Source organism: Lagenorhynchus albirostris, chromosome 13 (assembly GCF_949774975.1).
Source record: "Lagenorhynchus albirostris chromosome 13, mLagAlb1.1, whole genome shotgun sequence".
NCBI classification, from domain to species: Eukaryota; Metazoa; Chordata; class Mammalia; order Artiodactyla; family Delphinidae; genus Lagenorhynchus; species Lagenorhynchus albirostris.
In genome coordinates this window covers 73,058,386-73,073,022 of record NC_083107.1, presented here as the reverse complement: position 1 = coordinate 73,073,022, position 14,637 = coordinate 73,058,386, and the positions used below count along the sequence as shown (strand labels likewise).

At 41.3% G+C, this 14,637-nt stretch overlaps 1 long non-coding RNA gene across 1 annotated transcript in view; it reads left to right on the top strand.

Annotated features, from left to right (window-relative positions):
• The first annotated feature begins 4,268 nt into the window (after nt 1–4,268).
• LOC132531403 (uncharacterized) overlaps nt 4,269–14,637 on the top strand; it is a 145,539-nt gene continuing 135,170 nt past the window's right edge. The window contains exon 1 of the long non-coding RNA XR_009544088.1: nt 4,269–4,582. This is a non-coding gene — a long non-coding RNA (uncharacterized LOC132531403). The remainder of the gene's footprint in view (nt 4,583–14,637) is intronic.

Sequence of the window (14,637 nt, the reverse complement as noted above, 5' to 3'; positions counted from 1 at the left end):
CTAGGGTGTATCCTGCCGCCTTGTTTTCTTGATTCCCGCCTGTTTTCTGAGTCTGGTTCACCAGACTTTTGTTGAATCTATGAGCTGCTTTACATCCTTTGTTACATAAATGAGCCAGATTTTGTTTGTGTGCTTGGATGTACTTTTTAATATGGCTGGCTTCAGAAATAAGAGGCTGGGGGGTATTTAAAACTGGAATTTAATGTCACATGGCTGCCTCTTTCACTCCCTGAAGACTGAAAAATCGTGACTATTTTTGAACCACATACCCTCTGCCTGCCAGATTGGATCCAGACCATTTCTCTCCCTTTTCAGCTTTTCTCATCAAAAAGAAGTTCATAGCTAGATGGCATGTTGGTTAAGATTACGGTCCAAGAAAATGGGTATCTCAGATGAAAAACTTCTTTTAAGGCCGTTCTTGCTCTGGAAAAAAAAAAAAATAAAGGAAGATAAAGAACCACAGTTATTTTGTGGCTCCAACAATTTTAGAAGTCTCTTGTTGGCAGGAGAGACCTTTATCCTCAGGTGAACGAACCTATCTGCTGGAGGAGAGCAAGAAGACCACTGGCCTTGCAGAGGGCACTAATGCTTTGGTCCTACTGAAATTCACGTGTTCTGTTTGTGAACAAAGCAACATTCTTACTAATCGTGCTCCTTATTATTTTACCAAGTCCTTTTACTCACAATGGATAAATATTTTACTCTTCAAAAAACAAGCAAACATAAAAACATATCTTCTGTACTGGAGACCAAAAAAGAAATGTCTTTAGTCTGTGAAAATCCATTCAGTAAAAATTTATCGAGTACCACCTGTATGTCATCTCCTGTGCTACGTGCTCTTCATAAACATGCTGGTGTTGGGGGCAGCAAGAAGCTCCGATTTGTAGCACTTGCCAATTTCCATGGTGTAAGTACGGTACTCCCACCACCAGGGCTGATTCTGAGCTGCCAACCTTGACTTGCCTGAACATAGAATTGGGAAGAGATATGCACAATCTCTAGCACACTAATCGAGCTCCAGAGTTCCAGAGTTTGAGAGAATAAAAGAGAGTAAAAGTCAGTAAAGGGAATGTTTCAAAAAGGAAACAGTTTTTCTGGGCAGGTTAAGAGTAGGCAAGCATTAGCCATGAGAGGAGCAGGTGAACAAAATGATGTAGCTAGCAGAGGGCGGTGAATCTTCAGAAATGGCAGGAACAGAAGGTGGGCGAAAGGGAGCGGAGACGAATAACGCAAGGAAACTGGGAAGGGCCTATGTTGGGAAAATGGGTGTGACATGTATGGCAGGAAGAGGCACGTCAAGGTCAAGGAGAAAGGTGCCGAGTCAGTGTTCAACATCGGGAGTGTTAGAGTGTGCATGGATGTCACCACGGGAAAAGTCACAGATCACGTTTCTTGGGAAGCACATCAAGGAGACCCGTGGCAGAAGCCCCGGGAATTACACTTTCCAAAGGTCTCCCCACCAGCCTTTGGTGGTTAGTGAATTCAGCATCTCTGGGCCCACATTAGGTTAAGTCTATTTTGTGTCTAAGAGAGGTGTCAGCACTCAGGTGCAAGGTCCACATCTGCATCTTTGAGCATGTGTTAGTGTTATAACTTCAGGATGTGGATATTGCCAGAGGGATTTCCCTGGAGAAAAATAACTGAATTACCTGCGTCCCTTAGCCATTTGGGACCTAGCCAGGCAGACGGTCCAGCTGCAACGCCAGGCCAGTAATGGCTTGGGTCCAGAATCTCCAGACAGCAGACGTCCTTCAGTGAGGTGCCTTCTGAGGCCAGAGCCCCCTGAACAGGGGAGAGAATGTGCTTCTAGCGTGCGTTATCCCTCTGCTACAGGGACTCATCTTCACTGAGGTAGAGCAGGGTAATGATGATGATCTTTTGTTTGCTGTGGAGCCCAAGGCACATGAGGAAGCAGTCAGCCTCTCCTTTGTTTTCTCTGCTCGACTGTGCGGAGGACATCCAACAGCTTCAAGACACGTTGTATGTTTACTACCTCTTTGCTCTTCCCTCCTACCCCCCTGCGGCACTGATGTTGGGCTGCCTCCCTCCACTGTAAAATCGTAAAGTTGGATGCTATCTTTGAATCAATATTTCTTTACGGCTTCCTTGGAAGGGATCTTACTCCATCTGCCATGGCCTTAGGGGATCTCAGGTAGGAACTAAGGCCCAAGGAAAGAGTCTTTGCCCAGGTTCAAAAATCAGAGTCAAGCTCATTTATCGTTTTCAACTGCTTTGACCCTAAAGGGTCTTGACTCCCAGTGGTTCACCATACAGAGCATAGAGGGACTTTATGGAGGTGACGGGCCGAGGGCCCAGGTAAAAGCAGAGTAGCAGCTCATAACAGAAGCAGGTGTCTGAAAAATTGAGCTGTCTTTCTTTGCAGGCATCATACCTATTTTTAAGCACGGACTGAAAACATAAACAATGCGGCAAATCTGTTTTGATGCCCACTTGTTGCTGACAGCTGTATTGCTCCCAGCACCCTAGGGTCCTGTTTTTATTCCCCAGTTGAAGAGGACCTTAGTATCCTACACCACATCTCAGCTTTTTCAATAGCAAAGGTGTTTTTTGTGGGGGTGGTGGCAGAACCATGTTACCCTGTAGCTAGTTCCTGGAGCCCAAACTATACTGATACTGGGAGGTGATCATGGCTGGAGAACTCCCTCCTCTTGTCCTGGTGTCATTGAAGGAAAGACCACTTGACCCCCTGTAATAACACTTCCATCTCCTCAGCTGTACTGGCTTATCCTTGGACAGAGGTTCTTCTTACACAAAAGCTCTGGGATAACTCCGTTCCCTCACCTGGGAGGGTTCATTGCGGTCATGAATGAGGTCTGTGTCTTGTCCTCCTGTACTGAGTCCCTCTCAGCTGCTTCCTCAGGACCACATGCTACTTCTATCATGGCACCACATGGTTCTGAAGTTCTCACTGTACATGTCTGTCTCTTTCTTGTGGGCAAGGAGTGTTACCCATTCATCTCTGTACGTCTGTCATGAGCACAGGGTATGGCAGACATTAAGATATTTAGTAAGTGGCTGTATTTCATTGCTTTGAACTAGATAGGAAAAAAATCATATTAGATTAAGGCTCTACCTTGCAACATCCTCCAATCTAGTCCTTCAGTCCCGGGTCTGGAGGGGCAATAATGGATTAAAGGCACAACTCGCCTATCAAGGCCTAACTAGTAACAATCCCCACCCAAATCAGTATCTATTTCCTGACACTTGATTTCCCTGTTTCCTGGATAGCCTCCTCTTTGTCTGTTGCGAGATTTTCTCTGGTCATGAGTCCCACGTGCACACCCCATGGAAACTTTGGTTCCTGACACACAACCTTATCTAGCTGTTTACATCATTAACCCAACCCAAGGGTAACTGGGGAAAGCTGGATTCTGAGACCAAATACAGAAAGGAAAATGTGGGTGTTTATTTGGCTTTTTTTTGTCACTTCTAGTTCACTTAAGCATCCTGCCTTACTGGGGCTTTACAAAGCTCTATCTACCTCATCCTTCTCTTATGTGGTATAATTAGGAAATTGACTTCAGAGCTTCCCCAAGTGCTTTGAGGCAGTGTCGTGCAGAGGAGAGAAAAGTCTTTGCACATGGAAGACCTAAAGGCTTTTGAATGTTGGCTTTATCCTTCCCACAACCAGCTGAGCAATTGAACAAGTCATTTAACTCCCTGGGCCTCAGTTTTTTCATTTTTTATTTTCAAGTAGTTGCATTAGATTATTCTTATGATACTACATAGTTCCAGATTCTGTAAACCTTTGATTCTAGTTCTTCTTCTAAAGCCATCAGTGCACTTAATTAGCTTATTTGGGTTTAAATGAACTCATTTTCACCCATGTGAGCAAATGTGTTAGTGCTGATAATTGTCTCCTTTCAAGACTATGAAGCTAATATCTTCTCTAAGTCAAAGATACTGGTATTTTATTTCCTCAAGCACAGATTTATTAGGTGTTCCACTAAGATACAACATGATCACCCATGCCCTAAACCAGCAATTATTATGGTCTAAAAAAGAGAATTGAGCAATCCAAGGCAGTGGCCAAGTGGAAGAAAAGCCAGAACTTTTGTATACCCTTTGTAAAGTGCTTGCTTACATGCCAGTGTCTGGAGTTGCTCTTTTCACTGGGCTCTTGATCTCAGGCAGTATTTTTAATTCCCAGAGTTAAAGCCAGCTGAGTTTGAAATCTGTTGCAACAAGTCACCAGAGGGACTATATATCTCTCTCTTTCAGAGGAGAAGCCAAGCACAGCAGTTCAATTAAACTAGCACTAAGTCCTGCACTCCAAAGACTGAAGGACCTGAGGGAAAGGCATCAAGGGGAGAGTTATATGCTCCTGTTCACCCCTCTTGGCTAGAAAAATCATAGTGTTTGTGACCAGAAAATTGAAATGGAATGAGATCCAAGATGGCAGCCACTGACTTCTTTTCTATTAACCTTCAGGCTGGAGTGCTCTGCAGAAGGAAGGGTGACCAAGATGAATTACCTCTTGGATTTCAGCGCATTGTTTCACTAACGTAAGAAGGCTATCTGAGAAGTTTGTGATTCCCACCAGACCAGCCAAGCAAACCAGGTATCTGAAAAAAACCAAAAAACCTGCTTCTAGGGTTTCAGAATAAGCGAGAGATGAAATGATAGAACTGCTATGATAATTATTGGCTCTCAAATTAACAGTAATAATTACCTTAGCACATTGCTGTGTAACTGTTCACTGAATACATTCATAATCTAATCCTACATTGTTGTTTTTTTTCTTCCTTTGAGCCAGTTTCTCTCTATTTTTATGTCTTAAGGCTAAAGCTTCTTGCTTTAGAATACTTCTTTCTTTAATCCCTGCTCACCTAAGCCCTTGTTGTGTATAATGAGAGTAAAATGGTTGAAGGAAAATATTTAATGAATGTCAATCCTGTGTCCTGCTCAAAAGAATCCTGAACATCTGATCCGGACAGATCTGTCTTCACACTGCTGTCGGGTATCTGGTCTTTGAGAATTAAAGAATGTATTGTGATCTCTAGGTCACACTGTAGACTTGTATGAGCCCAGAGAAGGTAGCTGACATGGAGCATAGCTGTTTCACTTCACTTTGTGTAAAGGACTAAGTGGCCTTGTTCTCAGCTCAAGCTACAACCTCCGGTTAGAAGATTTTTTTCCCTAATGTAAAAGTGGAATCATTGACTTTACTCTGCCCTGGACCCTTTCTGATTCCCTGTGTTCTTACAGGAATCATTCCTTTGGCTTCGATATATGGCACCATTTTCCCCAAAGGCATCAAAGCTTCTTTTAAAAATTGTTACTGCATTTTATTTGTAGTTGTTGTCATTGCTGTTCGGAGCATGCATCTTTGGGTTACTTGTTCAGTCATCTGATTATTCAATAGGAGTCACCAAGCTTAAACTGGGCTCCCAGTTCTGCGCTCAAGAAGCACCTTAAAATAAGTCTGTACAGTATCACAACCCAGAATGAACAAAAAGACATAGGGTTCAAATTGACAATTGCTAAGTGAAATACCAAAATCTCAAATGTGGGAGGGATTTCTGTAGGTTGAGATGCTGAGAAGAAACATGAAAATGAAGCGAGATTTGAGTTTCTCAGTTATTTGTCGTGGCATAATAGATGAGTAGATGGAAGAGTACACAAATAAATGCTACCTTACATTAAAAAAGACAAGAACTGGGAGAATTTTTATAAGAAACATACTTCAGTGTTACTGAGGGTACATGAGTGACAGTAAATTTGAAGTGGGAAGAGGACTGTGTGTATGGTTGGAAGTGCAAATATTTAAAGAGGCATATAGCATAGTGCTTGACACACTCAGTAAATAGCTGTTGAATGAGTTAATGTATCAGGTAGAACTATCGACTGGTTAAATGCATGGACTTTGGAATCAGAGAGGTTACACTTTGAAGTTTTTCTCTGCTACTGATGGGAACTTGAGCAGTTTACCCAACCTCAAAGATTCAACTTTCTCATGAGTAGAATGGGTATAGTTATTGAAGTTATAGCAAGTAGGCGTTTTGTGTGGTAGATATGAGTTAAGGTATATGAAATGCTTGGCAAGTTGCTTGGACATTGTAAACACCAAATAAATATAAGTTATTACTAATATAAATTATCATTACTATTATACATTTGCAAAGATTTGTGAGTATGTGTATGTTGGGGAATATATAGACAAATTTGAAGAGAGAAGTACATAAACAGAATATTATGGAAATGAGTATGTGTAGATGGGGGTTAATTAAGTGCATCATGGTAGTAGTACCAGTTGGTCGATGAGAAAAAAAGAGCTGATACCTCTTGATATTGAAAAGCTGAGGAGTCCTTCACTTAGCACGGGGCACTTGCTTGGGAGAAGGATTCCTTGATATTAGACTACAATAACAGCACCAGACTTAGGCTTCTCAGTGTCCTGACTACCTCTTTTGCCAACAATTAATATCACAGAGCCAACTTTACTGAACTTACCCAGGTAGTTGTTCGCAGGTGATGGGATCACAAATTAGGACATTATTTGTCTCAAAGCCATTTCAATTTCTCAAATGTGTCATAAAGATTAAGAGTCATCCTGACAAATGTCATTTTACCCATATTTGCTAGATAACCTTAGATCTGCAGGTCCTTTAGGCAACTGTAAACTTCCTGTACTGTAATTCTATACAAGTTTCTTATCTTTTTAACACAAGAACACCTTCAAATGAAAATTAATTTAGGGAAATTGAAAGTCTTTTTTCTGTGTTCACCTGTTTGTAAATGATAAGGGCTATAAACAACAGTTTTAATCATTCGGTCCTTTGCCCAGGAGCAGCAGTTTATGATCCCAGCCACCATCTCATACCCACATGAGCTGATCCTCCATTTCAAGCCAACACTCACTTTCTGTGATGAAATGCAAGGGCTCATCCCAATTTAATACATGGCTTCCTTCGTATGGAACATGTGAACCAGAATATCTGCTAGAGACCTGGGCTGTGAGGGTTCCTCTCCACACCAGACTACAAGGGAGGAAATTAAACAGTGAAAGAAGTTTCAATTATTTTTATTTGTTAAAATGATTTAAGTATTGTGATTTTTTTTTTTTTAATTTTTGGAATCTCATTTCATAGTATAGTTATTGCTAGAGGAATATGAGACAAAGAGGACAGTGGGCAAAGGAACCAAGAAAAATAGGACCAAAAGGATTCATTAAAGTCTAAGACAGATCGAACTTGAATGATGAAAGCAAAATATAAGTTAGGATGGTCGTCATTTTGACAGTAACAATGACTGTTTTAAAGGACAAAAGGTACATTTGTTTATACAAATCAGGACTCAGATTAATCAGTATTTTACTAATGCACCCATCCAAGCTCCCACACATCAAATTTTCATTGAAGGCTGGAAAACTCTGGGAGCAGTGGCTGGGTATTAACTCATTTCTTCCACCTTTTATCTTCTCTGGCTTGGCTTGAGACCCTTAGAACAGGTGCTGTGGTAGTTCTTGTGCCCTGCTCATGCTAGCTCAGCCATCTCTGCTGCTTCCTTCAGTTATGACAGACCTGGCTGGTCTCTATATGGACCGTTTCCACTGAATTATATAGCACTTAATTTTAAGCTTAGGGAAAGAATTCCATGTTAAAATGAGTTTATTTTTTAAAGTAATGGCATAGACCAGTTTCACATAGAACACCGAGACAAATCCACAAGCACTCTCTGAGCTCAGAAGTAGTTGTCCTACCTTCTGGACTTACAAGAGATATCCACTGATTAAATTTACCACTGATGTAAATGGCCATTCCCATTTCCCTACTGACGTTCTCTAAATCAGAATGTCCTTGGAAAAAAATCATTTCACTAGAATTATGAGTCTTCCAATTTTTATTTTAAAAATCTGAAAAAAATGAATATAATTATCAAAATTATTATATTATCAAAAAAAGGAGAAAAATAATCTCAATAGATGCAGAAAAAAGCATTTGAAAAAGTTCAGCATCCCCATTCATGATAAAAATTTTGAGCATGACAGAAATAGAAGGGGGATTTCTTTTTTTTTTTTTTTTTTTTTTTTGCGGTATGCGGTCCTTTCACTGCTGTGGCCTCTCCCGCTGTGGAGCACAGGATCCGGACACGCAGGCTCAGTGGCCATGGCTCACAGGCCCAGCCGCTCCGCGGCATGTGAGATCCTCCCGGACCGGGGCATGAACCCGTGTCCGCTGCATCGGCAGGTGGACTCTCAACCACCGCGCCACCAGGAAAGCCCAGAAGGGGGATTTCTTGACCTTATAAAAAGGCATCTACCAAAAACCTACAGCTAACATAATATATAATATGAAAGAGTGAATGCTTTTCCCCTAATATTGGGATCAAGGCAAGAATTTCCTTTTTCACTAATTCTTTCAACATTGTACTGAAAGACCTAGCCAGTGAAATAAAGAAAGAAAAATAAAAGACATACACATAATAAAAGAAGAAATAAAACTATCTATTCATAGAAGACATAACTGTCTTCATAGAAAGTTTCAAAGAATCTATAAAAGACCCTTCTAGAATGAATACATGAGTTTTCCAAGGTTGCAACATACAAATAACATATAAAATCAACTTTTTTAATATTCTAACAATGAGCAATTGGAACTTAAAATTTTTAAAAAATACACCATTTACAATAACACCAAAATAAATGAAATAAATCTAACAAAACATGTGCCAGGTCTATATGCTGAAAACCACACAACAGTGATGAAAGAAATCAAAGAATATAAGTTTTGACTAGTTGTGTAGCTTTGGGTTAAGTCACTGACTCTTCCTTTACCTCAAAAACCGAAACTGTTAAACAAAGTCCCTTGCAATTCTACGCCTATGCACTGCTTTTGTGCAACTTCAGTAAAAGCTGATAATGATACTTAAGGTTTATTGTTAGCAGGCACTACGCTCAGCTGTTAACATGAAATATCTAATTCCATAATCACAATAACTCTATGAGGTTGATATTATTATTAGCCCCAAATTACAAATTAAGAAACTGAGGCTAAAGGAGATTATATAATGGGCCCAAAATCACACGGTTCGTTTCCATATGTTTCCGGCTTTATGGGCCAAGTTCTCATTGCACCCTATTTATGTGGTGAGGCAGGCTGGCAGGAGGTGGAATAGGGCCCTTTTAAAACAGGAGCAGATGGAAGTGTGCCTTCTGCCACCTCAGGAATCACTGGGCTTATGGTTAATTAGCATTTTCCTATTTGCACTCTGGTTTGGGGATCACCGTCAGCTTCTGTATGCTGCCATTTTCAGGGCATATACCAGAGGGCCTTACTCTCAGGAAGAGCTGTTACGGTTTTTATGTGTGCCCCTTTTGTATGATCTTCATGTTCTCTCCTCCATACGTCTTGACTTGCCAGTTTTTCCACATTCTCCAAATTTGCCTTTCTTGTAGGCCTTTAGGGTTGAAAGGAGCTTGAGTGTATCTCTCCTCTCAGCAACTAATTCCAAGTCTGGAATGGGGGCACTGAGCCTGCCACTGGGATCAGAATCGCCTGGCCATCCTTTCTCCCTATCAACCCCGAGATTGCACAAAGTCCCGTGTAGTTGTGTGAGCCTGCTCTGCAGTAAATATAGCCCAGCTGATGCTCCTAACCCCTGTATTTATTGTCAACGATTGGTGTTTGCAGCCGACTTCCTAATCTTGAAATGCAAGTGCGATATAGCTAGAAACTGACAAGTGAAGATTTTTATCCACTTGCCGTGTCTGGTGTGATAGCACAAGCAGTGTGTTTTATACTTAAAACACAAGCTGGTTTTATATAAAAATGCATGCGAGTCGAAAGCTCAGGCCTAGGGAAGCTAGTTGATGAATGCATCCTGGTAGGCAATTAAGAAAGTGACAAGATAATGCAGGGAAATTATTTTCTCTCGTTTTGCACAAGATTCAGTGTCGTTCCCTTCTAATATATCAGCTACTTCTATCCTCATGCCACATTGGAATTTTCCTTCTTGAAATTTATGGGTGCACGTTGGCTGTGTATCATTGCTCTTAGTTAATTTCATGGCAAACACCAGCACATCCACACTCCCCTCTAAGGTGCATCTTGCTGCAAACAACAAATCCAAGAAACATATGCCTTCTCTGAAGGATGAGGCAGGGGATAAACATTGTTCCAAGAGAAGCGGGGTAGACGTCTCCAGATCCCTCTTTCTGGAGCACACACGGAGGACACACAGCTCAGCAGGGCTCCCTGAGCTAATTAAGGAGTCCACTGAAACTCTATTGGATGGTTGCTCAAAAAATGATTTCTCTAGTTATGCTAATACACACCAAATTCCCCAGAGACTAGATATGGCCTGGAAATTCAGCTACCTTTCAACTGCAGCATATGTTTGCCTCTTTACAAATACCTTCCAAATTCCCTATTCTGCAGGCTCTTGTGAGACCCAGATTTTAGAGTTGGTCTCAATCCTTTTGCAGTACAGTCAGTTTCCCAACAGTTTCCAGTCATACCTGAGCTGAGAGGAGATTTCACTTATAAGTGGGAAGTGGGACCAGGGACAGGCGAAACTGTCCCCTAGGGCACAGGGGATACCACTGTTCTTGCACTTAATGGTGATGTTCAAAATATTTAAGAGTGTATATGGCACAGGGCCAGTCCACAGGACAGACACTGGTCTTAGTGTTGGAAAGAGGCCCTGAAGGTCCCCTATGGGGAGGTCTGTAAGATCCTTGAGGAGGAGCTGGGGTGGGGAGTGGGGGGGGCGGGGCTTGGACAGTGGTTATTTACACACCAGGAAGAAAGATTTCTCCCATTTTAACCATCACTGTGGGTGCACACCACCTGAGTTTCAGTCCAGCTTGTACAGAAGGGAAGCCTCAGGGTCTATATTTGAGAAGGTGAGGCTCCAAAGAGCAGCAGGGACAGCTGGCGCTCTTCTATTTGGCCCTTGGCAGGGAGAGCTTTGGCTGATTCAGATGAACACAGCTTTACCCTTCACCACACCTCTGTCACCCCTGGGTGTTGTTAGGACCCGCCTCTCCCTTTTCTCAATTGCAAGAAGTTATAGCCTTCCATGGGTCAGTCCTAGCGGAGGGAGCCAGGACCAGAGTCAGCTCAGAGATGCTAAAGTAGTGTCAGGAAATAAGTATAAATGAAATAAGTATATTCTTCAGCCCTCAGTGTGGGGTTCAGTGGCCTCCTGGTCAGCCCCATCCTTCCTCTCACCCCCTGCAAACCAACCTGGTCTTTATGACTTCACTCCCTGCAGGTGGCTGCGTTTTCTTTCTGGGTCTGGAATCTGTTCTCAATCCAGCCGCTCTATAGGGGTCCTGACCCTATGAGAAAGGGCCCTTGCTGGCCTCACCCCAGCAATTCTTAGATCTTAACAATTACAAAATGAGGTCATACATATACTGATTAAGCCACATGGTTGAAATCTAGCTCCAGTCCTTTCTAGCCGGCTATCCTCAGGCAAGTTACTATTTTCCTTCTTTTTATAAACCATACCACTTCAATTCCAGAATGCAGCTGTGATTTGGGAAACAGTGTTTTGTTTTCAGCATGTACCTATGATACTCACACATCAGTAATTATTCCCTGGAAATCAACCCCTCCAAGCTAGTTACGGTGGAAAAAAATAATTTATGTACCTTGTTCCCTTGAACGTTCATCTATCTGTTAAAAGATGTTTGCCTTCCAAGATTCAGTCCCAGGAGTTTTCCCTGCCAGCCCACCAGGGCTCCTCTCCACCTCTGCCACACAAGACATGCCTCCTATGGACCCCAAGCTTTAACCTGTCTCCATACTCTTTACATAGACAACTTCTGTGCTAGGTTGTGAAGTCCTTTGAGATCAGAGACTGTCTTTCCTAATCTTGGTTTTCCGAACACTGCATGTCATGGCTGGCATGCAATACATACAAGAATGAATGAATAAAAGAAAACACATAATAAATAATTTTAAAAATTTTCGATGTGATCTTCATATGAATCTTTTCAACAGAGCAGAAATTAGCTTCACATGATGAAAGAACTAGGGCCCAGGTAGGCGAAATGATTTGCTTAGCTAGAATAAAAGGGGAAAACATCAGTAAGACTGTGGGCTAGAACTCAAGTCTCGGTGTCTCCCACCTTCCAGTCCTGTATTCTTTCAATTATATTTTGTTACTAGATAAGTTGCCTGAAATTTGTGTTTTCTGCTGCAATAATACTTCACTGATCTGCAGTATTATCTTGAGCCAGATATAGGTCCTTGATGTCATGAAGTGGTAATTATTGCAACATAGGAAAAAAGAAGTGCACTGTGTTTTTGGAGGCTTGCTCCCTGTTATTAATTCAGCTGTTGAAGGTTGTGACACTTGTCATCTGAAAGATAATTTTCCTCAGATTTAATAATCGCAGTTAAGTCTCAGATTTGATTTTAACTTCAGACCTTGATGTCATGAAGTATTAATTATCTCCATTACCTACTGGTAATATTCCTGCAAACATGCACATGTTTGATTGGCAGGAATTTTTATTAATTTACAAGGATGAACTCAATTAGAGAAGCTCAGTTACAGGCACAATTCCACTTACATACCTGCTCTTTTGAATGGAGCAAAATCCTAGCCAACTCACAATTCCGAGTATCGAGGGTCAAATCGTGTAAGTAGGATGGCCAGTTCCAGCAGATCTTGATTGACAAGTACTTCATTGTCTGATCTACCTGAGTTTGCTTTAAAATGAGTGAGAGAAACCTTTGGGACTAATTAAGATTCTTGCAGTAGAGTAGTGAGAGGTTTTCCACGTCTACTGGGCTTTTTTCTCCTCCTCCACCCTGCCTAGGGTTTTTTCTTGGGACTGGCACAGTCACGCCCCATTTAAGGAACGACATTTGTTTCCACGGTGCTTCAATCACAGAGTAAAAAAAAAAATGTCCTGATGAATGCTAATATTTTATTTAAGTGAATTGGTTCCTTTTAGCTACGCACCATACAGCCTAGCAGAAAGGAAAAACTACATCAGTGACATGTCGTTCCATCACTTGACAGGGTAGGAACCTTGGGATTTGAGGAAGCCAACCCTGCTTATCCCTTGCCCTGTGTCACTTACAAGATTGTAACATAGTTTGACTTGGATAAATTCCTTCCGATGAAATGAATATTTATGAAATGAAGGAAAAGTGATTTAGCTTGAGCTGGATTCTCCAACACAAGAATATTGTAGGAATAGTTTCTTGACCCTCCCACTGAAGCATATCTTTGCCAAATGACTTTGTAAGAACTGCATTCTGGTTCCGCATCAGCAGAGAAAACTCTATGTTTAGTCTTGGGGAATAACAATGCAGAATAATAAAACAAAGAAATTCCAACAATGCCTTTTACTTACATAGTCGTTCCCTAAGGAGTGTAGCTGCAAGGTATGCTTACTCATAACCAAGCAATACAACCTGAGATAGTGTTCAGGAAAAACAAATTAGTAATTCAGTCCTGCTCAATCAACTATAGGGCAAACTGGAATTAGGGGGATAAAGTCCAGCCAGAGTAAAAATGCTGTCAAAGAGAATCCCAAATCAATTTAAAGGAATGAACGATGGTTGTTTGTGATTTGGAACTAAGGCAAACAACATATTTTTACTTTAAATATTTGCCTTCAGAATTACTTTAGTCTCAGCTATGATGAAAGGATCCACATCCTTTTTGTCCAAAGCTAACTGTATAGGCTTTCTGAAAAATAATACCTGTTACTAGAGTCCTTTTCAAGCACCTTTTAAGATATTTAAAAGGGAGCTGCTGGAAGCATGGTCCCTGGCCCCTGAACACAGCCTCGCTCTCCTCCACTCCTTCCTCATCTCTGCCTGCTCGCTCTCCTGGCCAGACTGCTGCTCAGGCCTATCAGATACTGGTCAAGAGCTACCTTCGACTTGGTGGTCATCCCACCAAAAGACCGTGTTCAGGACCTGATATATGCTGATATATGCTTCCCTAAGATCTTGCAATAGTCGATCAGTACTCAGGTAATCAAGTTCGGTTTAACACTTTGCATCTATCTTTGCCCTTCGATTTTCGTATTGGCAGTATCCCATCCTTAGCCCATATATGATCCTCTGGAACACTACTGTAGGACAGAAACAGAATGTGAGCCATGTACTTAATTTTACACTTTCTAGTAGCCATATAAAAAAAAAATGAAAAGAAGCGAGTAAAATTAATTTTAATAATGTACTATACTTAAAATATCTAAAAATATTATCATTTTACCATATAATCCTATAGAAATTAGTATGGTGTTTTACGTTTTATTTCTGTACAAAGTCTTAAGAAATCCAGTGTGTATTTTACACTATGGCACATCTCAATTCAGTCTAGCCACGTTTCATGTACTCAATGGCCACATGTGGTTACTGGCTACTTTATTGAACAGCACAACCTTAGAACAAATGGTTATCAAACTTGGTCCCTGGACTGGCAGCATCAGAATCACTTGGGAGTATTGTATAAATACTTGTTATTGGTCCTTAGACTAGGCCACTGAATAAGAAACTTTGGAGGTGGGGACCTGCAACCTGTGTTTTTACGAGACTCCCAGGGAATTCTGATTACTTGTGAAAATTTGAAAACAACTGCTCTAAAACTTCAGGAAAAAACATTGTGTGTAGAGTGCCTAAGAAAAAAATTTATGCAGAG